Source organism: Elephas maximus, chromosome 14 (assembly GCF_024166365.1).
Source record: "Elephas maximus indicus isolate mEleMax1 chromosome 14, mEleMax1 primary haplotype, whole genome shotgun sequence".
NCBI classification, from domain to species: Eukaryota; Metazoa; Chordata; class Mammalia; order Proboscidea; family Elephantidae; genus Elephas; species Elephas maximus.
The window spans coordinates 81,284,410-81,311,655 of NC_064832.1; the positions used below are offsets into that span (position 1 = coordinate 81,284,410).

The following is a 27,246-nucleotide window of genomic DNA, read 5'->3' on the forward strand; positions in this document are numbered from 1 at the left end:
CAGGAGAAAGATGTGGCAGTCTGCACCCATGGATGTTACAGCCTTGGAAACCCTATGGGACAGTTTTATTCTGCCCTATAAGGTATAAGTCGGAATCGACTTGATGGCTGTGGGTTTTTTTTTTTTTTTTATAAGGTCATTATGAGTTGGAATCAACTTGACGGTGATGGGTTTTTGTTGTTGTTGTTTTAGCAAAGAAATGCATTGGGTTGGCTCTCAGCATGCAGGACTTTACTGTAATTTACGGTACTATTATTTCAACGATTATTTTGAGTGTGTAAATAATTTATTTGACAACTAATTTAATGTACCAAAGAATCAAAAAAAACATTGCTGTTGAGTCAATTCTGACTCATAATGACTCTGTAGGACAGAGTAGAAATACACCATAGGGCTTTCAAGGAGCGGCTGGCAGATTCGATTTGCCAACCATTTTTGTTTTGCAGCCATAGCTCTTAACCACTGAGCCACCAATTTTTTGGTTGTTTTAAACAGAAGAAATAGCTAAATTGAATCAAACTATTTGGTTTTATTTGCTTATTAGTTTGTTTTTAATGTACCTGTTGTATTTCAAACCAAGTAACTTTCACCCAGGATATACCGGGTTATCCTAGAAAACAGAATGATATTAACTAGTTTAGGCAACTTAGTTAAGAAAATTCATAAAGGGTAAAACAGTACACAGTACTGAGGAAGTCAGCACAACTTGACCGAGGAAGAGTTGTAGAAGCTTCACAGACACATCCAAACGCCCTGAGGGACCCAATTATTGGACTGAGGGCTGGGGATAATGGTCTCGGGAGACATCTAGCTCAACTGGCATAGCATAGTTTATAAAGACTGTTCTACATCTACTTTGGTGAGTAGCCTCTGGGGTCTTAAAAACCTTATAAAAGGCCATCTAAGATACTCCACTGGTCCCACCCCATCTGCAGCAAGGGAGAATGAAGAAAACCGAAGACACAAGGAAAAGGTTAGTCCAGAGGATGAATGGACCACAACTACGACAGTCTCCACCAGACTGAGTCCAGCACAACTAGACGGTGCCCAGCTACTACCACAGTCTGCTCTGACAGGTGTCATAATAGAAGGTCCCAGACACAGCTGGAGAAAAATGTAAAACAAAATCTAACTCATAAAAAATGATCAGACTTACTGGTCTGACAGACTGAAGAAACCCTGTGAGCATGGCCTCCCAGATACCCTTTTAATTCAGTATTGAAGTCACTCCTGAGGTTCACCCTTCTGCCAAAGACTAGACAGGCCTATAAAATAAACAATAATACGTGTAGCTCAACCATGTGTATGAGACTAAACGTGCATACCAGCCCAGGGTCAAGGACAAGAAGGTAGGAGGGGACAGAAAAGCTGGACAAATGAAAATGGGGAACCCAATTTGAAAAGGTGAGAATGTTGACACATCACAAGTTTGGCAACCAAAGTCACAAAACAATAGGTGTATTGTTTAATGAGGAACTAATTTGCTCTGTAAATCTTTATCTAAAGCACAATCTAAAAAAAGAAAGTTCAGGGTTATCCTTTAGCTGATACTTTGGTACTCATATATCAGATGTCTTAGCTATCTAGTGCTACTATAACAGAATTACCAGAAGTGGATGGCTTTAACAAAGAGAAATTTATTCTCTCACAGTCTAGGAGGCTACCAGTCCAAATTCAGGCACCATGTCCAGCGGAGGGCTTTCTCTCTCTGTCAGTTCTGGGGGAAGTTCCTTTCATCAATCTTCCCCCAGTCTAGGAGCTTCTCAGAGCAGCGACCTCGGGTCCAAAGAATACACTTTGCTCCCGGTGCTGCTTTCTTGGTGGTATGAGGTCCCCCTGTCTCTCTGCTGCCTTCTCTCTTTCATATCTCAAAAAAAGATTAACTCAAGATACAGCCTAATCTCCTAGATTGAGTCCTGCCTGATTAACATTGTAGAGGTAGAAAATCACATCAGATCAGAAAATGGTGAATAATCATACAATACTGGAATTCATGGCCTAGCCAATTTGACACAAAATTTAATCCATAACATCCTCTTGGCCCCCCAAAATTAATGTCCTTGCCACATGTAAAACACATTTGCCCCATCACTACCCTACCCTACCCTAGTGAAGATGGTATAGGACGAGGCAACATTTCTTTCTGTTGTGTATGGGGTTTTCATGAGTAGGAGCCAACTTAAAAGTAACTAACAACAACAACATATCTTGGATCTGAATATCAGCTCCAAGGTGTTCAGCCATTGCATTTCTCAGAACGCTTATTATTTTTTTTTTTATTAGTCATTATGCAATAGAATCAAATCCAACTTACCCTGGAGGGCCAGACTTCTCATTGTAGCTCACAGAATTCTTCCCCAGGCCTCACTCTACAATCAGACAAAAAAGTATAGTAATAATCAGCTACCACATATATAATAAACTACGTGATGTGTACAAATTCCAACATAAAATGATAAAAACGCCTTGGTGTCTTTTTTGCAAATTTTTTGTGGAGTAAATTTTTTTTTTCTTTGTTCACATGTTCTTTGATGGTTGATTATTTTCCGTAAAGATCTCATCTACTTCTATACCTATAAACCTCTGAACTTCTCCAAAGCATTTATATACAAAATGGTCCAAAACGAAGAGAAAATATGAAATTTGATAAATTTCAAATCTAAATATATCTAGATAGTATGTGATCAAAACTCACATAACAAAGCATTTTACACCTGAAAAACATTTTAGACCACAATTTAACTCAGGAAATTAGAAAATTAGTTCATTTCTGGCCTCTTGAGTGAATGGTATCCTACCAACTCAGGTTTAAAACCTCCAGGACATAATTTGTGAGCCTATTATCCACTTGACGGCACTGTTTTTTTTTTTTAATCACCTAGCTCATATCTAACCATCCACTAAATACTAGAGATTATAACTTAAAAAAATGACTCAAATGAATTCTTCTATTTTTCTTTGCATTTTTTGCAACAACATTACAATTATTACGTCTATGCTATGAGTCGAAAATTGACTCAATGGCACCTAACAACAACAATATACACTATAGCATGGCTGTGGGCATAGGCCCCTACCTCAGGCTCCACACTCTAATCCACATGCTACTGCTAGAGTATGTTACCTTAATCAAAAGTCTCCTTCCACAACGCATCCAGGAAAAGTACTTCAATAGCTCCTTTTATTTCCTAAATTAAATTATGGCTGCACCCACAGCAGCCAGTGATGTCCTATCTGTATTTCTCACCAAGGATTCCCTGCTCCTACCTTATTAAAGTCCTCAGAGATACTAACTGAATCATGACCTAGATTTGCCTGCCTCCATGTCTTTGCTCATTCTGTTCCATTTTCTTCTAATACAAGTACTTGAATCCTTGTCTTTCTCTATTTCTAATTAATCCCACCTACTGTATTTCGACCACCTGTTTGTCAGTTTCTTATACTGTGATGGCATGCATGTGGCTATGATGCTGGAAGTTATACCACTGCCATTTTAAATATCAGCAGGGTCACTCAGAGTGGACAGTTTTTGGTGGAATGTCCAGACTAAGAGACTAGGAAGAAAGACCTGGTGTTCTACTTCCAAAAATTAGCCAATGAAAACCATATGGATCACACTGGAACATTGTTCTACACACTTGCTTTGGACACGGCATCAGGAGAAGTCAATTGCTAGAGTAGGACATGTTTGGGGAGGTAAAGGGCCAGACAGGGTGAGAGAAGCCCTTTGTTAGATGGATTGTCACAATAGCTCCAACAATGGACCTGAACGTGACCGTGAGGATGATGCAGAATAAGTCATCATTTTGTTCTGTTGTACATAAAGTGCCAGGAGTCAGAATCGATTATTGATCTCTCTCTACTATTACATTTAACATTTTATATTACTCTAATTTCTTCTTTATTATGGTCTACAGGCTGGAACCTTCTGCATTTAGACATAAGCACCGAATCTCTCCAGTTCATTTAGATAAAGCACACCTGATCTTCCCTCAGAGGTAGTTCCTTTCCACCAGATGCGATAGATTTCCACCAGTGCCCTAGTGGGAGAGTGTTGGTCATCCTTCCCTTTGCAGATTAAGTGTCTGGTTCCCTGGGGGAGATAGAAGAGATTGTCTGGGTGGGGTTTAAGTAGTGGCTTCTGTTCCCCTCCTCCATTCGCCACCACAAGAGATGTTTTCTCAGATTCTCCCTGATCCTCCCTGTGAGCACCTGGCAAGAGTATGCAAATTCACCATACTTGCAGCCCCCAGTGGGTTCAAGTACTCATGCTAGTCAACCTTTAGCAGCTTGTTAACATTTTTTTTTTCTAGCTGTACCTTGAGGCATCTGCTTGTCAAATAACAAATCCAAATTTAGTAAGGGAGAGGCTTCATTCAAGGGGATTATTGCAAGGGAGAAGGGGAGAGGGTAAAGGAAAAGGGGTTATTGCAATAGGAGGAAGAGCAGTACTGCAATAGGGAGAATGCTCTGGCTGTAAGGTCAGCAAGCTTCTCAAGAGTCAGGCAAAAAGAGTTTTCTTGTATAGATATCAGAGTAAACAGGCCTAGAAATAACCAGTTATTGGGACACAGGATAAAAGTGCAGCTTGATCAGAAAGTAAATCAGAGAATGGTTTACAAAGAAGCCAGTCTGTTCTCTGAGAGAGTCCTTCAGGTGGAGTGGTACGTTGGCTCAGTGTTGTATAGGATTTTATCTTAGAAAATTAATGAAGAGATACTCAGGTTTATCATGCATAGGCTCGTTTAGTTTATTGAGAGGTAGTCATGGCAAGGCATGCAGGTAAGTTCTGGAGAATCAAAATTTACAATTGCAATTATAATGGTTAGAGTCCAAATCTCTAGACCTCAGGCTTTTACCTTGAAGGACAGGTCTCTGGAGGAAGGTTGAACCATGGCTCAATCTTGGCGGAGGTCCCTCATAGGTAGGGTCCAAGGTCTGCGGCAGCGGAAATAATCTCAGTTCCATCTATGCCTTCTCTCAGTGACTGAGCGGAAATTTAGTGTTTATACCTGAATTTGTCACCTTGGTTCCACATGACAAGGGCCAGTGCGACATCAAAGACTAGTATGTTATGTCTTTTCTCCAGAGTTAGAAAGTAACTGAATGATACATTTTCTCTTCAAGGTTAAAGATTAGGGACGTTGTTTAGATTTATGTTATGTTTTCTGTGTTACAGCATGCTGGCTCAATGTGAACTTAAAGTTTGTTTTGTTCTTTACAGACTTCACATGCTTCTATGTTTCTATGTCTAACTTCAAAAAATTTCTTAATAACTTTCTTGTGACTTACAGGTTTCTGATGACTTACATACAGTTAATGTTAGAGAGCCTCACAAAGGTAGACATATTTCTAAGTTCATATCTTGAGTGCTTGTACATATGTATTTTGAAAGCATAATAGTGACTTATACCACATGCGATCATTATAGAAACATACAGAACACTCAGGTTGAATGTAGGTAGAAGTCCAGAGACTTGAGGAAAAGAGAGAAACTTAACCAAAGTTTGGTTTGCAAACATTTTGTTCTGCTTAATCAGTGGGGACAAACTGTTCAGCTAATCATTTATGAACCAAAGAACTGGAATTTGGAGGGTCTGTGTCTGGCCTTGCTTTAGGTGAACAAAGGGCACCCTTGAGTCATCTGTGGAAAGTAAGTTCTTTGCAGTAACCTATTTTCTGGAAAACTGGGGTGGGGGATTTCTTTAACCATTCCTGTTTTCCAGGATCTCAGGGTTCAGGTAAAATTCAAAATTATCATACTTCAGGTAAACAAATACTTGGACCTATCTATCCCCAGGTCTCATATTATTTTGTTGCTCTGTAACTTCAGTTCTCTAGCAATTTCAGAAAAAGTTGTCAATTTCAGGTTTTCAAAGTTTTCACTTATTGCCATGGAGTCAACAGTGTTCTTTCTGTTTCTCTGAGCAAAATACTTCTAGAAGTCCTTTGAGCTATTTTAATAAAAATATTTAACATTTGTCTCTTTAAATATTCCTTTGGCTATAACAGCCAATATGTAAATCAAAGTCCTAGGTAGCCCTTCTTTTTCTCTTCTAATGACTATCTCATAGCTAATTAATAAACCTCCTCCTAATAGCATTTTAATGTCCTAAGATAATGGAACATTATCTTTTGGGAGAAACCAGTATTCTCCATTCCCCAGAAAGCCTCAAATAGGGTTTGTTTGTTGAGTCAACATCAATGATTACTGAGGCAAGATTGAATATCAGGAGAGGATTTTAGCTTTGTTTTACTTTTCGATCTTATATTATTGTCGTTGTGCATTTGTGAAAGCTTAATTTTTTTTTTTTTTTTTAATAAAGAAAGCTGGGAAAGCTTCAGGTATGCTCAGGTAGGAGGTTGTTGAGACACGGAAGCTGAAAGTGAACTAACTAGAAGTGCAACATCCTATGTGACTGGGTGGGAGTAGGCAGGATATTGTATTTCTCTGGTTGGCTCTAAACTGGAAGTGGGGACAACAATTATGGAAGCTGGCAGTTATTGTTTAGGTCCTGACCATTTGAGGCTGATTGCTACAGAGATTGCAGTTTGGTTTCCTTGACTGATTGCTAAAGATGCCGGGTGGGGATTCTATTCAGAATATACAAATGACCATTGTCCATTTGTATATTCTGTCTATCAGCTGGAAGCTCCACTCATAACCATTAATAAGGATATTCATTCAACCTTTTCTGCCTACCTTTCTTTTTTTTCTCTTTACATGGACAACTACCGGATGAGGGGTTAAACATTTGGTAAAACTCAAGTAAATTACATATACTGAGTATAATAGATGACGGCAAGTATGAAAAAAATCCAATATTCAATAATATTCATGACATGTTAAGATGAGATTATTACTACCTCGACTTCCAGTACAAAAGAAAACCAAAACGTTGCCATCCAGTCAATTTATGACTCACAGCGACCCTATAGGACAGGGTACAACTGCCCCATAGGGTTTCCAAGGAGTACCTGGTGGATTCCAACTGCCAGCCTTTTGGTTAGCAGCCAAGCTCTTAACCACTACGCCACCAGGTTTTCCAGTACAAAAGAAACACTAAGAAAATAAAGGAAATTATCTCATTTGTTCTCATATTTCTTAATATACACTCAGGAAATTATCAAATTTAGCTAGACAGGGATAACAGAAAAAAAATTAGGATGCAGGGCACTCTGGGGTCAGATAACCCTACCCGAAGTGCAATAAGAAGGTTTCAGTCAGCCAAAAGGTAGTATGAGGTCAGGTTCTTAATTAATGACTGCAAAAATTTAATAAGTAAGAGAAAGAACTAAAGGAACAGATGGAGTAGTGATAGAAGCACATTTCATTTCTATCAGAATCAGCCTTCATTTCTTCCCTTCCTTTCATTCTTCCCTATACAGCTGAGAGCAGCTATCATATACCTTTTATAAATTCTGCCAGAGTTCCATTCCCTCTCTTGCTCAAAAAGTAATATTGAAACATATTGGAAAAATCATAAGCTGACTTTAAGGTTTGGGGAGTTCTGTGGCAATGGTATAAACACTAACGGAGGTAGAAAGGACAAAGGCTGGTTCCAGAAAGAGCTGTATTTAGTTAAATAATATAGGTATTCGTGTTAATTGTAAAAAAAAAAAAAAAAAAAATTCTTTGCTCTATTAAGTCCTTTCATAGCTTCCTAAAATGAGATTTGTTTCCTTGACACAGATCCTCAGTTGTTCTTAGTCTTTCCTTTCCTTCTAGGCAATTTTTTTCTTTTTTTTTTTTTTTTTCACATGGGAATGAGCAAGACAGATAAGGTACGAAGAAAGTAAGGGGCACAGACCATCCGAGTCTTATAGATTTCCCAGCTACATTTGTTGCTGGCCATTCTATCTATCTATCTATCTATTTTACTCTCTTTTCTTTTTTAGCCATTCTATCTATTTTACTCTTTTTATTTCTGTTGTTTGCCTGAAATTTTTGTTTTTAGATTCATTACATAAAATTTTCTTTGGCAATTTATAGCACACACACTTTAGATCTCTATAACTCCAAAAATGTTTACATTGTTAAACATCAGTTTTCTCTTTTAGTGGCTAAGGAAATGTGAGAAATTAAAAACAGCCTAAATTGAAAGGGAAAAAAAATTTTTTTTCAAACAAAAACAGCCTCTACCCAGAAGCTGAAAAAATTTCAGTCAGAGATTCTTAGAGGTAGATCAAGGAAGGTCTGGGGAGAAATGCAATTTAAACCAAAATAATAATAATAATCACCCCATATATAAAACCATAAAAGAGCTTGCAGCCTAAGAAAGACATAAACAGAATCCATCAGGTTTCAACATGAAAACCAAAAGAATATTTACTCTTCTTTCTTCCTTTCCTGTTGCCACTGAGTCAACTTTGACTCATAGTGACCCCGCGTGTGTCAGAGTAGACCTGTGTTCTACAGGGTGAAAAATGCCTGATTTTTCAGAAGTAGATCACCACGCTTTTCTGGGTAGATTTGAACCTCCAACCTTTAGGTTAGTAGCCAAGAGCATTAACTGTTTTCACCACCCAGGGACTCCTAGACATGCCACATTATTCTCTTCCTCCTTCTGACTATAAAGGACCTATGCTGGTGGTAGCCCTAACACTGTCATTTGATTCATTACGTCACTGAGCATTATAACGCTTGATTTTACCTAGAGTAATTTTTTTTTCTTTATTGTCTAGTTCTTATCTGGACACAGCCAGGTTCAGGGCAGGTTAATCAAAAGGCAACACCACAGGTATTTAGAGTAGTCTCCTGGACCGCGTGCCTCCCTTAATCAGTGCTCATTGTCCTTTCTTAAATCCTGTGGCCTATGGTACTTCCCAGTAGACTTTTTTTTTTTTTTTTTTTTTAGAGATCAGCTGTGAATAGACAGATCTCCTGAAGCCAACTAATAGATCTAAATTTTAACTGCACTATTCCCTTAGTACTTATGCCCAGATGTTTGCAAAGGGCTTTGATTTTGTTAAACCCTTTTTTTTTTTTTCACATTGTAGCACTCTCACAACTATTTATATTTAATTTTCTCTATACAACATTAATTTACATCTTCTAAAGGGCTGCTCCTCTTGGTGTATGCTGTTTCCAACCTTTCAACATACACAAAAGCATCTTATTTTGCAGTTTTTTTTTTTTTTAGTCCATATTGCTTACTCCGTTTTCTGAGCTCCAGTGTTAAATAAAATTGGCTTGACATAATTTTACTGTTATTTTTTTTTTTACAAATCGATGGTATATAGTCATGAATTTGTTTTTATTTAAAAGATAAAAAAAGCAACTTCCATTCAACTTCTGCAGCAAATATTCATGTTAAATAAAATTCATAGTATTTTGTTGAGAACATACAGTACCCTACTCTAATTTTGGAAACCCTGGTGGCATAGTAGGTAAGAGTTCGGCTGCTAACCAAAAGGTCGGCAGTTCGAATCCACCAGGCACTCCTTAGAAACCCTATGGGGCAGTTCTACTCTGTCCTATAAGGTCACTATGAGTTGGAATCGACTTGATGGCAATGGTTTTTTTTTTTTTTACTCTAATTTTTTTTCAGCTGCATTCATATTGTCTTCGCTACTAGAGACTTAACAAGGATTCAGCCCTGTGTTTGCTTGCCACATCTGCACCTGTATCTAATGAGTTTATACATTCTTAATAAACATTCTTTTATGGACTGAAGAGATATTTTAATATAATCTGGTGCGTGAAATTGAGAATAGTTAAATGCTTTGGCTTATTTCACCAAAAATTTGAACAAAATTAATTTCATTTATTTATTAAACTCATATTTAGCACTTTTTATACTCCAGGCAATAGGCTGGGCACATGGAATATAAATATGAATAAGACATAACTCCTGCTTCCAAAGATTTCATAGTCTAGAGAGAGAGAGGATGGATATAAATATTCATAATGCTGTAAGGTGATTGCCAACCAGAGCTTTTGAAGCGGTAAGGGAGGCAGAGGAAGAGATGATGCCTCTCCCTGATGGGGTCCTGGCCTCCTCACATTGACTGACCCAAAGACAATTGTTTCCTGCATAGATCAGAACCTCCCATTTCTTGAAACTTCTGTGAAACTGAAAAGCTACATCAATCCTTCCCACTGCCCCACATTTGTTTTCCATGCCTAACAGGTAGCCAGGACAATGTTAGATCCAGAGTAAATATTTTTGTGAATACAGGTCCACGGTACTTTCTATATATATATATACATATATACATATATATATGTGTATATATATGTATATATATATATATATATCTCTGAAAATCCAATATATGTATTTTTGTATTTGGAAACAGAATCTGAACTGTGGTGATATGGGGGTTTTTAAGGCCATGACTTTTCAGAAGCAGATCTCCAGGCCTGTTTTCCAAGGCTCCTCGGAGTGGGTTCAGACCACCAACCTTCCAGCTAGTAGTCAAGTGCCTAAACTTTTGTGCCACCCAAGGGCTCCATATGATCTATAACTCTTATTTATCCCTCTTAGTGTGACTATGAAGGAGCCTTGGTGGTACAATGGTTAAGCGGTTGGCTGCTAACCCAAAGGTCAGTTGTTCGAACCCACCAGCTGTTCCACATGAAAAAGATGTGATAATATCCTTTCATAAAGATTTACAGCCTTGGAAACCTTATGGGACAGTTCTAATCTCTCTATAGGGTCTCTATGAGTCAGACTTGACGGTAACAGGCTTGGCTTGGGCTTGGATAATAACTTTTTGGTGCAGACATATTAACGTATTTGATTATGGGTGCTGCCTTAGAAGCCATTTGAAGTCTTACATAGTTGGATTTGCTATGTGCACTGTATTACTTCTTTTAGAATATATATGCACATATTTTTGAAATCCATGTGGTCAAAAGTGTTTAGATAAGGGTTTGTGATCTTGGCTATGAATGAGCTGTGAATCTGGCATAAGCAGACCTTTCTTTGAATTTTCTTCTTGCCACGATCATTTTTCTGCTATTTGACCGTTGTCAGTTTCACATCTAGGAACAATAGCAAGGCAGATCCAGGGAGCAGAATATTCTGGGCAAAAGGTTTGTTAAAGAGGGCAAAGCTGCAGGTAATTAAAAAATTGACTTTAATTTGACTTATAAGCCAAATATGGCCCCCTTTAGGGGCACACAAACAGAAGGTGATGTTCTCTGCTAATTGAGAGACACAGAAACCCCCAGGGAAAGATATTTTATTGCATTTAGTGGCCTTCAGCGCACAGCTAGGTTGTGAACGAAAAAGTCACTTTATACAGATAATTTTTTTCCTAGTAATCTTTTTGATTGTCACATTTTCATTATCACTACATTTGTTCTAGATAAGAAAATGCATTGACTTTTTATGTGACAGTGTATATATTTTATTTTGATATTTTTTAAAGAAAATATTTATTTCAGACTTTAAAAATTGATAAAAGCAAACTACTATCTACTAGTAGATGTTAATCAATATCATAGCATTTCTGACATAAGGTAAGTCCTTTGGAGTAGATTCATAACAATCTTAATCTGAAATTTCATTAACATGAGAAATATTTTTTATTTGCTCCTCTCATCAGTGACAAATCCTAGAAAATTCTAATATTTGTCTGTTCATAAATATTTGGATCAGACACTGTTTTTTTTACCCCCTTATGTGATGAGACTGAAGGTTTCATTTTCTTTTAGCAAGTTACAACTAAAATATTTCTTTAAAAAAAGAAAAGAAAAAAAAGCAGAACTAACTTCTCCAGTCTTTTAAAAAATTAATCTTGAGAATTCAATTTCTTTTGCCTCTTAATGTCTTAAGTTTCAATCGTCTCTTTCATTTTTACAAGACAAGAACAGTAGTTTTCCTTAAATAGCTAAGTTCTATCTAGTTCAATACATTTTCTACCTTAGGCTTTTCTTGAGTATTCTATAATTACCAAGTTAGAAAACGAATAAAAAGAGACTTATTTCTCAGCTGGATGAAAACAATAAGCCATTGTGCTCTGGCTTATTGTGGACCTAAGAGGTACAAACAGCAATTGCCTGTTATCATCCAACCCGACGCCTTGCAAAGATTGCAAGGGTCAACTTCAATAGCACTTTATTCCCTTTCCATGCTCCATCATACCTACGGCCTCAAATTTCACTTAAATTCTACCTAAATAATTCAACAAAATCCAGGAAAAATCAGGAACACCTGCCAGGTTTTGTTTTGTTTTTTTATTAGAAGGAGAGGGTTGTTTGCTTGTTTTTTGGTTTTATTTATAGGGGATAATATGATGAAATATGGATTAGAAGGTAGAATTAATGGGTTCATTGGAAGCTATTTTTTGTTTTTATGTTACAGAACTGAACTCAAGTATTATTGAATAGTAACTTGTCCAAATCTTAATGCCACTGTACATAAAGCTAATGCCGCTTAGGGTGTGATGGTAGAAATATAATGCTGAAGCCAAATTGACCACACAAGCTAGCCTAATATTGAGTATGGTGCAGTCTGTTGTGTGAACCACATGTTAAGAAAGGACTCTGTCATTTTCCTTTAGAACATGTTATCACATTCTGTATATATGAACTTACGCAACGATTTTCAGTGTTTGTCTCCCAACTAGACTGTGAGGTGCAAAGGATCAGAACAACATTTTTGTACACACCATTGTATCACAGGAAACCTACACAGTTCCTGACAGTGCAGAGTACACACACAATAAATATTTCCTGAGTGAATAAAAGGGTCCTGGAGAATTTGATCAGATGGTTAAAGGATATTTACATTTTGCCATATTAGACAACATGAGAGATAGTAAGCAACTTACTTTGGAAAAAGGAAGGAAAAAGTAAAAAAAGAAAAGCATCTGTAGCAGTTTGCAAATGTTTGAAATGATCACTTGTAAAAGATGAAATGGGCTTGTTTTAGTCTCTTCTAGTAAAAATCTAAACATTTGTGGGGAGAAAGACTTCAGATAAATATGAAGAAAGACTTCTAAAAAGTACAAGAGAATAGGACAGTGAGTGGTGTAACAAGCTACTCAATACAGACAAAGAATAGCCACCCATTTCCTGCAGAAGAAATTCTACAGGATTGTTTGGGATATGGATTAAATGATTCCTAAAATCATATAAAGCATTAAGATTTCATGATCAGTTGATATCAATATCTAATGCCAAACAAGAAATTAGAATTAGTGTAATTCACTAAACTCATAAACTAATGAACTCCTTTAACCACCTAACTTACATATTCAATTAACTTAACATTTTGTAGGCTATATACTAAATTTAAAAATATTTTTATAATTAACATAAGTATCTACAGTTGAAAAGGCTTCAAAGTAGTGAAAATCCACTAGCAAATCCAACTGTAACTATGTGTTCAGTTAAAGAAGGAATCTCACCTTGACAGTGGTAAAATTCAGTTGTGAATTGCAAATCTCTGAATTCGATATCAGTTCTCTCTCCTGCATTTCAAGGCAGGGTCCTGAACTCAGTCAACATTTTCTCCTACAATGACACTCTGTTTAATATATTTGCTAATTGGTTCTTTTCATCTGTGTGTTCATTTGTTTATATCATTGCCCCTTACATCTGAAATGAAAATAATTGATATAATGGCAGTGTATGCAACTCTACTGAAGCAGCTGCAATATCTCCTTGTGGACAGTCTTACCTGTCTTTCTGGATCTTATAGATCAAAGACATATTTTGACCTGCTTCTGTACTCAGACTTACTATCTGAGCCTTGTTTCAAACCGAACAGCCTCACTTCAGAGGTATGATATAGTATGCCTTCCATATTCCAATTCGACTGAAGTTTCATTGCCAGAATATATACAGGAGATTCGGTGGAGGTGGCTGTGAATGTGAGAATGCAATAGGTTTTATTACTGTTAGCCAAATATAGAGGTCCCCGCCTTCAGTGAACCTGCAGGAGAATTATATCCTTGCCTTATTGAACTCAAACTTTGTCATGTGACTTAATTTGGCCCATGTGAGAGCAGAAGTGGCCTTTGTCAGCTCCAAGCAGCAATTTTTTAAGAGCCAGCACGTGGTCACTAAGTCCCTCCGTCACAAGATTAGCAGCATTCCAGAGGCTGGGAAGTGCTGACAGAGAAGACAACATGGAAAAGCACGATAGTCACTCTGAGATCTGAGATTAGTATTGAAAATTGACCTTTGTTCTTGTGAGCCATTGAGATTTGAGGGTTGTTGGTTACCACAGCATATCCTAATCTATCCTTATTGATTCACAGGTGTAGCACTTGAGATTTCTATCCCGAAAGTATGGCAACAATTATAAACAAACCATGTCTTGCATTAAAAACAATGTGGAAAAGCAAAATGGGCAGAAGGAGGTCCTACTGGACAAGACTATCCAGGAAAGTATTGGACGAGTCAGAAGGAATTCAACTTCAGTTGAACAAGAAATAATTTGCAAAGGGCTTTTAAAGTAAGATGTATAAAACTACCTTGAATGAAAAATGGGAACTTTATTTGCTAATTTTTATGGTTCAACCACAGAATAAATTTTGAGAAGAAAAGGAAAACATTTTGCTGTAGATAAAGATGTTCAGATGAGGTTTTTTGGCTTCAGGAACAGAGAGGAACAGCTTTTAAGGAAAGGAACAGGAAGAAATAATGGAATTTTGAAATATGTTGGATGAACAGTCTGGGTGTGGGAGAAAAAATAAAAAAGGAAGGTTTGTTAGTGATGCCAAGGTAAAGTGATTAAAAAAAACGAGCATGCCACTGAATGGAGAGAAAAAGAGAAAGAATAACAACAACAAAAGAATACAGATAAGGAAAGACAGATGAACACAAGAAGGACAGACTATGGTAGATAACTTTTGCTTGTGTGCAAGCAACTTTCCAGAATGAGTTATTTGCAATAATCAACATCTATACTATGGTGTTCTTTTTCTCCTTTGTATCTAAAAAAGAAGAAAAAGGTATTAATTTGCCTTGTTCTAAATGTATGCATTTATTTAGTTTTGCATTCAAATTAGAATGGCGCTTGAAATAGTCCCACATACATACAGAGGAATCAGTTTGTGAATAAGTGGAAATATTACGAATTATCAATATTCACTATCTCCAGGGCCATCAATTCTAAAACATTAGTAAGAACGAGGTAGACTGAAGGTTTCTAGGCTCCAATATAGCAATGATTGTGAGGATGGCACAAGATCAGGCACTATTTTGTTCTGCTGTATTTTTTTGTATATACAGTTGTTATGAGTTGGAACCAACTAGATGGCACCTAACAAAGGTAACAACAGGCTAACTTTTAATCCAAGCTTATCTGCACAGTTTCTCATGTGAATATGATAGTCTGTATTATTATCTGAAGGTAAACAAAGATTCTGTTTCAACATAGAGAATAATAGCTAGGGGAGGAAAATGTGTATCTACTCAGGAAAAAAAAGGGTGGAACACTAGAATATTTTTTAGGACTATGTCAAAGCAATGATATGTCAATAATAAGAGAAAAAACTATGCTTATCAGGGATTCTCATCTTTTTTTTTTTTAGGAGAAGTATCACTTTTAGACATTTTTTGGAAATGTTCTAGTCATATACGAATGTAGAACTACAGTGACATTGAAGAAGAGCTGGAGTCATGATGCATTAACTTCCTCTTGGTTACTTGGAAAACAGGCAAAATTTTAAATAGTTTCTTCAGAAAATGCTTCATTTGAGCCATCTATGGGATGTCCTGTGAGTCTGAAGCACTTGTGGTGAATAGTGCTGATAAGAAGAAGAGTAAATGGCATGATGAACCTAGTCTTGAAGGTACCAGGGAGTTAGAGTAGTAGGTTTGCCAAGAACACCAGAGCCCAGGACATCTTTTTGCTTTAATTGATAGATGGTGAGGGTAGAGAACACAGATCCATAGAGCACCTATGACTTGTTCTGTTCAAATTCCTGATAAATATGGATGTAAAAGGATTAGAATTTAAAAATAAATAAATAAATAAGTGTTGAACCTGTGTTCTCACTGTACTTGATATGAAGCCAGCCATACAAGAAGTATACATTGGGTAAACATGTCTGCATGGGTAAGGCAGTTCTCAAATAGGTATAAGTGGTTTTGTACATCTCAGGTCGCACACTGAAGATAATTCTCAGCAGCTTTGTTTGGGGCTCACCAAGGCACACAGTCAGATTGAGGAGGCAGCTGTAGCCTACTGTGGTGGTGAGTTGTAGGCTGTCTGGTCTTGTTAAGCTGATACCCGTGGAGGAGCACACAGACCTACATATTCCATTCTGTGATCTGGCTCTGAAAGCAGAAGTCAGAGAATTTCCCTGTGAAGCATTTGGACAAAGGTTATTTTTTGTTGTTGTAGTTTGTTTGATTTTTATTCTCAATACTCCATTGTTTACATATTCTTCAAGGTTTAAAAAAGATCTCCCCAACTCCTTTATTTCAAAAATTAAGGTAATAAAAGTGAGTATTCTACATTTACATTTATACATTAACATTAAAATTTGGGGGCTAAAAAACATATAACAAAAAAACAATATTTACAAGTATTTTAATCCCTGAATTTATGTCTAAATTATTTTAGTGAATAATTGTATTTTTATTTTAATAGGAATATATTGTTGACAACTTTTCACAATATTTTTACTAATATTTAAAGGTTCGCGTTATTGCTACAAAAACAGTTCAAAGTCAAAATCAATCTTACATTCTAAAAGGTGAAACGTAATTTTTGATGATGTGCAATATATACATTGAAACTGATCGTTGTTAGAGTTGCATAAAATATGAAACCTAAAAGAAAATAAAAACCAAATGTAAAAGAAAAGGAAAATGTGTTTATAGTATACGCTATAGGAGGGTCCTTGGCATTGCATGAAATGTTGTTTTTGTTAAGTGCCACCCAGTTGATGCCAATTCATAGTGACCCTATGTATAACAGAACAAAATGCTGCCCAGTCCTGTGCCATCCTCACAATCATTGTTACGCTCGAACTCATTATTGCAGCCATTGTGTCAATCCATCTCATTGAGGTTCTTCCTCTTTTTTGCTGACTCTCCTCTTTGCCAACCATGATGTTCTTTCCCAGGGATTGGTCCCTCCTAATAACATGCCCAAAGTACATGAGATGAAGTTTCGTCATCCTTCCTTCGAAGGCACGTTCTGGCTACATTTCTTTCAAGACGGGTTTGTTCATTCTTCTGGCAGTCCATGGTATGGTCAGTATGATTCATCAACACCATATTTCAAAGGCACTCAGTTCTTTGGACTTTATTATTCATTGTCCAGCTTTCATATGCCTGTGAGGTGACTGAAAATAGCATGGCTTGGGTCAGAGGTACTTTAGTCCTCAGAGTGACATCTTTGCATTTCAACACTTTAAAGAGGTATCTTGTAACAGATTTGCCCAGTGCAACACGTCATTTGATTTCCTGACCACTGCTCCTATGGGCGTTGATTGTGGATCCAAGTACAATGAAATCCTTGACAACTTCCACCTTTTCTCTGTTTATCATGGTGTTGCTTATTGGCCAGTTGTGAGGATTTTTGTTTTCTTCAGTTGAGATGTAATCCATACAGAAGGTTGTGTGGTCTTTGATCTTCATTAGTAAGTGCTTCAAGTCCTCTTCACTTTCTGCAAGCAAGGTTGTATCATCTACATAATGCAGGTTGTTAATGAGTCTTCCTCCAATCCTGATGCCCCATTCTTCTTCATATAGTCTAGCGTCTCAGATTATTTGCTCAGCATACAGATTGAATAGGCATGGTGAAAGGATACGACCCTGACACACACCTTTCCTGACTTTAGACTGTGAAGGATTCACTTTTTCTTTTTGAATGACTGCCTCCTTGTCTATGTGCAGGTTCCTTATGAGCACAATTTAGTGTTCTGAAATTTCCATTCTTTGCAATGTAATGTACATGAAATGTAATGGTCCATAAATAGAATTTAGAAGGTTCCTGAAATTTGATAAGAAAAATAGTATATCCCTATTTTTACTAAATTTTAATGGAAATTAGCATTTCCTTCAATTATGAATGTAGGCAACAGAATTCAGAAGGGCAAGCATTATCTGTCGTTTAGTCATAATATAATTCACAAATATCTTTATATCATATTACAGTAATTGCAGTTATCATCTTTACTTGCTATTATCTTGAAATTATGATAGTTGTCAGCCCTCTCACTAGATCTTATATTAAATTAACAAATAAGTTCATGTCATTTTAGCACAATTTTTTATTACTATATTTCCATATAATCCACTTTGTAATCGACTATTTTAATCTAATTATTTTATTCATTGTAATCCAATATATTCTATGCATTTAATTTTTCATTCTAAATGGAGAGCCATGGGCTTCAAGAGATTGTCTCACACACACACACACACACACACAAGTCTGTTGCCTTTTTCATACATATTTTGGAACTGAATAAGAAACCCTCAACATGTATCTCAGAAAAGCTCCCTTTTCTGTGTGAACGGTGGTAGCATAATGAAAATCAGTTACTGCCTTAACTTCTATGAATTTTTCATTAGGGAATGTAAAAAATAGTTGTCAAGTCCCTACATAGTCTCACTTTCTCTGAATTTGACAGTCTTACTAAAAAGCCCTTCCACATTACAGTTTCATTATTACTCTCATTTAGAGGAACTGGTGCACACAATGCAGTGTTTACCAGTGCAGCATCAACATAAATTCATTGCCCAGTAAGATCTTACGTTTCCTATCTATTGCTTTACAACATTAAAAAAAAAAAAAAAAAAAGCGGAATAAATTATTTAGAGACAATGGGTATTATTCAAGAGATACTAATGACATTTTTTAGCTCATTTTCTCAGGTTTTAGGAAGCATGCTATTATAGTGGAATGGGCACTCAGAATTTCTTTTCCATCTCAATGTGTTGCCTATGAGCCATAAGCAAGTTTTCAATTTCCTCATATATGTAATACCTTTTCTTCTTTGCTTCATAAGAAACCCTGGATTCACAATGGTTAAATGATCAGCTGTTAACCGAGAGGTCGGTAGTTCAATCCCATCAGTGACTCAGTGGAAGAAAGTACCCGGAGATCTGCTTCCATAAGGATTTCAGCCTCAGAAGCCCTATGGAGCAGTCCTATTCTGTCTTATAGGGCTGCTCTGAGTCGGAATCGATGCCGTGACACACGACAACAACCTGCTTCATGAAATTATTGTAAAGTTTAAATGAAATAACAAATATAGAAAAAAATTATCTTTTTTTGTCATTATTAAAGCTTAATTAACCAGACATTCTCCATTCCCCCTGCAAAATTTACCCTTCACTGACTTTGGCTCTCTGAATGCTGAAGAGCAATAGAATACTTGCCAAAATTTGTAGGCACCTAAGTTCCCCCAGATTTGCATTGCTAAGCATCTGTGATTTTTCTCAAATCTGTTTATCATTTATATTTGTTATTCTAATGATTTAATTTAGTTAAAGATTACATAAACCCATCAATATGATGTGAAAAGAGATTTGTGGTTTGCAAATTTGGAAATTTCCTGAAATAGTTATAAATTATGTTGTCAAATTAATTTTGAGTGAGAAAACATGAAAGTTGGAAAAAACTAAATACCAATCCAAGAGTTATGATTTCATATAGATTCTTCCATAAGCATTCTTAAGTTCTAATACAAGCTTAACCAAACTAAACCTGGAGATTTTGTAGACTGCATTAAGGGTGTATTTTGCTGAAGAAGACAAAGGACGCCTGTTCCTGGACTGCTGAGCTGGATGACATATAGTGTCATGGTCAGACAGACTGTGTTGTTTTCAGCTGTGGCCGTACTAGAGCAGTGCCTGCCATGAATTCCTTCACTCATTCATCTTTGTAACAATATTATTACTGCCTGCTATGCACTGGGTTCTTTTCTAGGTGCTGGTTGCAATTATGTAAACAATAAAAACACGATGTCACTCTGGAGCTTGGCTTGTATAGAGATTCATAGACAATAAACAAGCAAAACTTCATAAAATGTTACATAGTTTTAAGTGATACAATGAAAACACAAAGCAGGTTACAGGATGAGAGTGAGGAGGAGCCATTTTAAATAGATTGACCAGGAATGGCATCTTTGCCATGCTGATGCTTGTGCCCAGACCCAAATGATGTGGCTGAATTATTGACTGGGGAGAGGATGTAGCAAGTGACACATTCTTGTCTGGGTGTATCTGAGAGACAGCACAGAGGCTATTGCTGCTGGAGTAGACTGGATGTTGGGAGGTGCTGGACAAAATTGAAGAGCTGACTAGGTGAAGCAGAACACATTGTGTGGGACCAAATAAGAGCTTTTGATTTTATATTAAGTTGATAGAAAGCCAATGGAGCATTTTGAGTACAGAAATGACATGATCTGATAACTCTAATTTAGAAAAAATAGTAACAATACTAAAATATAATTAATACAATTAAAATAGTTGAATAGATGAATGAAAAGTTTACATCTCTACATAAAATGTTTTTAAATATGTGTACTAAATTTTCATTTAAATTTAAAATAATTTATATAAGGGGGTTTTATGTTTCCTCACTTTAACTAACATTTATTTTCCCTACTCAATCAAATAGACTAAGTGAATTTATGCTAAAATTACTCAGACACATTCCATGAATAAAGACTAATATTTTAATAGCAATAACAATGAATAACTTTTGAAATTTCACTATGGATTAAGAATTTCACACTGCATTTTATGTGTGTGTTCTAAATTAATCTTCATAAGAATTCTAAAAGAAAGGTGATATATTTTGTTGCTTATATGCTTGGGCTCCAGAGTCAGGTTGTTTAGAATTGTATTTCTGCTCTGCCACTTAAACTTGGAAAACTCTACACCAACCGACTTATATATCATCCTTCATCTTCAGAATCCTCCTTTATAAAAAGCACATCTTGGGGTTATTTTAAGGATTAAGTGACATAACACAGTAGGTAACCTGACCCACAAATAATATTGGATTTTATCATGAACCTGTCTCTGTCAAAAATGAGAAAGTTGATATTTAGAGAAGGGAATCTCTTTGCCCAAAAGCACTTAAGTTGCCACATTGAGACTCAGACCAAGGTCTTTAGACTCTGAAGGCCAAGTTCCTTTTTATTATCCAAATCAGGCATTTACCTAGTCTTAAATTGTTGCTTTCTATTTACTTTATAACTTCTTACAGCATTTGGAGCTTTCCAATCTACGAGTGCCAGAAAAGGACAGCTGACTGAAAGTGTCTTCCCTAATTTTCACTCTTGGATAAGAGATTGGAATGACTGTGGATGTCCTCAATGTGTATGTGTTTGATAAATACACAGGTCATTCTTATATGGATGAACGCATATTGTAAGAATATCCTTACATTAACGCACGGCCTAGTGATCAAAGCTCAATTTCAGTGTGCCAGTTTAACACTAACCAGTATTCATTTCCAAAACAGTTTTAAAAAAAAAGATAACTTGTGAATTCCCTACATATTGAATTCAGGAAATGGACAAATCAAGAATGGATATCCTTAGCAAAATTGTGGACATAAAATGAGATAGTTATTCTGACCCTAAAGAGTATAATTCCTTTTGTTCTAAAACTGGTATAGAGATTCCCTGCAGTTTAAATAAAGACAGCTAAGAAGACAAGCATGGTTCATTCTTTTCAATTTAATTCTGGCTAAACCCTACCATTTACTCATCCATAGACACATTAAATGACACACAGAGTATAATTCATCACTATATGCACTAAAATGTTTAAACATAGAAACAAAATTTAACAGGGCCTAGAGTGAATAATTAAAAAGTAAATACTTGTGTTATATCTATATAATGTTGTATCTATATCTCTATAGCATTAGCTCTATAGAGGTATATATAGATCCATAAAATATATATAATTGCTTCTTTGTAATGATAAATTCCAAATCTGTTCTAGTCTGACTTTACATATTAGATCCTAAATATTATCTTCAAATAATATCAGAGTTAGCAAAGCAGGTAGACATATTTAATTATTGTAATCCTGATAATTATTTTATAATTATTTGATTTTCTTTAAAACAGATACTGGATTAAAGTTCATGTGAATAACTCATTTATTTTAAAATAGAACCAACAGCATAAAGGTGAAAATTTCTGAATTTCATTAATTTCCAATTTAGTTTAAGTGAAGTGTTTAGTTTGTCGTGTTTTTTCATAAATTACTCTGAGAATTTTTTTATCCCCCCAGTTTAGCTAATGATATGGCTTTTGTTTTCCTTTTTTGATATGTGTATAATTTTATTTTCAACTCAAATGATTAAAGATGTTTGTTTTTGAAAGTGTTGAGATCTCATTCTTCAGTTTGTTCTTAGGTGTTACAAACAGAAGAAGAAACAATATTGAGAAATGTTATCTGCTCTGGAGACCCATATGGAGTAACATATAAAACTGGAATATAACGTTATTGAAAAGTATACAACCCCTAAAGTAGCATCCAAAGTTGGTGATTATTTTTATGCTTGCCAAGGGGAACTTAGTCACAAAGTTTTTCTCCTAAAATAAACATTTTCAAGTAAGTATGCCTTAGATTTCTATTAAAATCAATAAAAGAGTAAAATAAAAAACTAAACTCAAACTATTTCTTTCCAATACCAAATAAAAGATTTGACATGTAGCTTTAGTAATCAAAAAGTGCAGAATGGAAGAAGACATGAAATATATCCTTTCTTTTCATCTTCATATTTGAATATGCATGCCATGCATTTGTGATCAAACTAAAACTCATATGGGGGTCATTTTTTGAAATAAAGAAAAATTTCAAAAACAAAACTGCATTATTTCTAAGAACACAAAGCAAAGAACTTTGTCATGTTAAGGGTATAATGGAAATTCTCTGAAATTTTAACTTACACAGAGAAGGATGTTCCTTTTTTTTTTTAATTTGTTTTATTGTACTTTAGATGAAGGTTTACAGAGCAAACTAGTTTTCCGTTGTTTTGTAATACTGGTTGCTAACCCCATGACAGGTCAACACACTCCCCTTCTTGACCTTGGGTTCCCCCTTAGCAGCTTTTCATTCCCCTTACGTCTTCTCGTCCTTACCGCTGGCTGGTGTGCCCATTTAGTCTCATTTTGTTTTATGGACCTGTCTAATCTTTGGCTGAAGGATGAACCTCACAAGTCACTTCATTACTGAGCTAAAAGGGTGTCTCGGGGCCATACTCTCCAGTTTTCTCCAGTCTCTGACATACCAGTAAGTATGGCCTTTTGTTGTTGTCGTTGTTAGTTAAAATTTTGTTCTACATTTTTCTACAGCTCTGTTGAGGACTCTCTATTGTGATCTCTGTCAGAGCAGTTGGTAGTGGCAGCTGGACACCATCTAGTTGTTCTGGACTCAATCTGGTGGATGCTGTGGTAGTTGTGGTCCATTAGACCTTTGAAATAATGGGAAAAATATTCTTAACAATTATTTAATAATACCATGACGTAAAAAAAAACAAAGACGGACCTAATTGAGGATACTGAAAAAGGATTAGAGTTCATAAATTTATAGAGTCTTCTCATGTAAAAGTGTCTGAAATAAAAGGATTACACAGTCACATAGCTATCATGTCATACAAGAATGCAGTATTCATGTGCTTTAAGTTATGCCTACCACAGTTATTGTTATTCAATTTTCACAGCAACCACAGTGGCCAAAGATGAAGAAATTGAAGATCTTCACAAACTTCTGCAGTCTGAAATTAATCAAACATGCAAGCAAGATGGATTGAAAATTACTGGCAATTGGAATGCTGACATTGGAAAAAAGGAAGGAACAGTCGTTGGAAAATATGGCCTTGGTGATAGAAAAGACTCCAGATAGAATTCTGAAAGAACAACTACTTCTTACTGGCAAATACCTTTTTTCAACAACATAAACAGTGACTGTACATGTGGACTTTGACAAATGTAATACACAGGAATCAAATCGACTACATTTGTGGAAAGAAACAATGGAAAACTCAATATCATCAGTCAGAACAAGGCCAGGGGTTGTCTATGGAACAGACCATCAACTCCTCATATGCAAGTTCAAGTTCAAGCTGAAGAAAATTAGAACAAGTCCACGAGAGACAAAATACGATCTGGAGTATATATACCACGAGACTTTGGAGGCCATCTCAAGAATAGATTTGACACATTGAATATTAATGACTGAAGACCAGGCAGGTTGTGGGACGACATCAAGGACATCATACATGAAGAGATTATTAAAAAAAAACAGGGAAGAAAGACAAGACCAAAATGGATGTCAGAAGAGACTCTGAAACTTGCTTTTCAACGTTGAGTAGCTAAAGCAAAAGGAAGAAATGACTAAGTAAAAGAGCTGAACAGAAAGTTTCAAAGGGCAGCTCCAGACAACAAAGTAAAGTATTATAATGACATGTGCAAAGACCTTGAGTTAGAAAATGAAGAGAGAAGAACATGCTCAGCATTTCTCAACCTGAAAGAACTGAAGGAAAAAAATCCAAGCTTCAATTTGCAATATTCAAGGATTCTACAGGGAAAATATTAAACGATGCAGGAAGCATCAAAAGAAGATGGAAGGAATACACGGAGTCACTGTACCAAAAAGAATTGGTTGACTTTAAACCATTTTAGGAGATAGCATATGATCAAGAACTAATAGTACTGAAGAAAGAAGCCCAAGCTGCACTGAAGGCATTGGCCAAAAACAAGGCTCCAGGAATTGACGGAACACCAATTAAGATAGTTCAACAAATGGATACAGTGCTGGAAGTCCTCACTAGTCTATGCCCGGAAATTTAGAAGACAACTACCTGACCAACCGATTGGAAGAGATCCATATTCATGCCCATTCCAAAGAAAGGTGATCCAACAGAATACAGAAATTATCAAACAATATTATTGATATCACACACATGTAAAATTTTGCTGAAGATCTTTCCAAAGCAGTTGCAGAAGTACATCACCAGAGAACTGCCAGAAAATCAAGCTGGATTCAGAAGAGGGCATGGGATGAGGGATATCATTGCTGATGTCACATGAATCATGACTGAAAGCAGAGGATAACAAAAAGAAGTTTATCTATTCTTTACTGTCTATACAAAGGCATTCAACTGTGGATCATAACAAATTATGGATAACATTTCAAAGAATAAGAATTCCAGAACACTTAATTGTGCTTATGTGGAACCTGTAAACAGACCAAGAGACAGTTGTTCAAACAGATCAAGGGGATACTGCCTGGTTTAAAGTCAGGTAAGGTGTGGGTGAGGGTTGCATTCTTTCAACATATTTATTTAATCTGTATGCTGAATGGATAATCTGAGAAGCTGAACTATATGAAGAAGAATGGGGCATCAGGATTGGAGGAAGACTCATCTGCAACTTGTGATATGCAGATGACACAGCCTTGCTTGCTGAATGTGCAGAGGACTTAAAGCACTTACTGATGGAAATCAAAGACTACAGCCTTCAGTGTGGATTACATCTCAACATAAGGAAAACAAAAATCTTCACATCTGGACCAATAAGTAACATCATGATAAATAAAGAAAACTTTGAAGTTGCCATGATTTTATTTTATTTGAATCCACAATCAATGCTCATGGAAGCATCAATCAAGAAATCAAACAATGTATTGCAAAGGGCAAATCTGTTCCAAAAGACCTCGTTAAAGTGTTAAAAAGCAGTCACTTTGAGGACAAAGGTACCACCTGACCCAAGCTATGATATTTTTAACCACTTTAGATGCATGCAATAGCTGGAAAATGAATAAATAAGACCAAGGAAGAATTGATGCATTTGAATTATGCTGTTGGTGAAGAATATTGACTACCATGGACTTCCAGAAGAACGAGCAAACCTATCTCAGAAGAAGTACAGCCATAATGCTCCTTAGAAGCAAGCATGGCAACACTTCCTCTCATGGATTTTGGACATGCCATCAGAGTGACAATTCTCTGGAGATGGACATCGTGCTTGGTAGAGGATCTGCAAAAAATAGGAGGACCCTAGATTAGGTGAATTGACACAGTAGTTGCAACAATGGGTTCAAACATTCCAATGATTTTAAGGATGGAGCAGGACCTGGCAGTGTTTCGTTCTGTTGCACATAGTGTAGCTATGAGTCGAAACTGACTCACTTGGGCTGAGGGCTGTGGGGACCATAGTCTTAGGGAACATCTAGCTCAATTGGCATAACAGAGTTTATAAAGAATATTGTCTAGGTTATAGTTTGGTGAGTAGTGTCTGGGGTCTCAAAAGCCTGTGAGCGGCCATCTAGGATACTCCACTGGTCCCACCCCTTCAGGAGCAAGGAAGAATGAAGAAAACTAAAGAGATAAGGGAAAGATTAGTCCAAAGGACTAATGGACCACATCTACAATGGCCTCCACCAGACTGAGTCCAGTACAACTAGATGGTGCTCGGCTACCACCATTGACTGCTCTGACAGGGATCATAATAGAGGATCCCAGACAGAGCTGGAGCAAAATGTAGAACAAAATTCTAACTCAAAAAGAAAGACCAAGGGAAAGACAACACTCAATACATGGAAGGTCAGCTCAATTGGACTGGACCAAAAGCAAAGAAGTTTCCGGGATAAAATGAATGCTTCAAAGGTCAGCGGAGCAAGGGCGGGGGTCTGCGGAACATGGTTTGCGGGGACTTCTAAGTCAATTGGCAATATAATTCTATTATGAAATCATTCTGCATCCCACTTTGAAATGTGGCGTCTGGGGTCTTAAATGCTAACAAGCGGCCATCTAAGATGCATCAATTGGTCTCAACCCACCTGGAGCAAAGGAAAATGAAGAAAACCAAGGTCACACGACAACTAAGAGCCCAAGAGACAGAAAGGGCCACATGAACCAGAGATCTACATCATCCTGAGACCAGAAGAACTCGTTGGTGCCCGGCCACAATCGATGACTGCCCTGACAGGGAGCACAGCAGAGGACCCCTGAGGGAGCAGGAGATCAGTGGGATACAGACCCCAAATTCTCATAAAAAGACCAAACTTAATGGTCTGACTGAGACTAGAGGAATCCCGGCGGCCATGGTCCCCAGATCTTCTGTTGGCACAGGACAGGAACCATCCCCAAAGACAAATCATCAGACATGAAAGGGACTGGTCAGCGGGTGGGAGAGAGTTGCTGATGAAGAGTGAGCTAATTATATCAGGTGGACACTTGAGATAGTGTTGGCAACTCTTGTCTGTAGGGGGGATGGGAGGATAGAGAGAGAGGGAAGCTGGCAAAATTGTCAAGAAAGGAGAGACTGAAAGGGCTGACTCAAGAGGGGGAG

The 27,246-nt window shown here is 36.7% G+C and overlaps 1 long non-coding RNA gene across 1 annotated transcript in view; it reads right to left on the reverse strand.

The window, feature by feature from the left end:
- Positions 1-2,313: 2,313 nt before the first annotated feature.
- Positions 2,314-27,246, reverse strand: part of LOC126058234 (uncharacterized) — a 175,687-nt gene continuing 150,754 nt past the window's right edge. Inside the window, exons 2-3 of the long non-coding RNA XR_007513148.1 lie at positions 3,982-4,093; positions 2,314-2,369 (exon numbers count right to left, since the gene is read on the reverse strand). This is a non-coding gene — a long non-coding RNA (uncharacterized LOC126058234). The remainder of the gene's footprint in view (positions 2,370-3,981; positions 4,094-27,246) is intronic.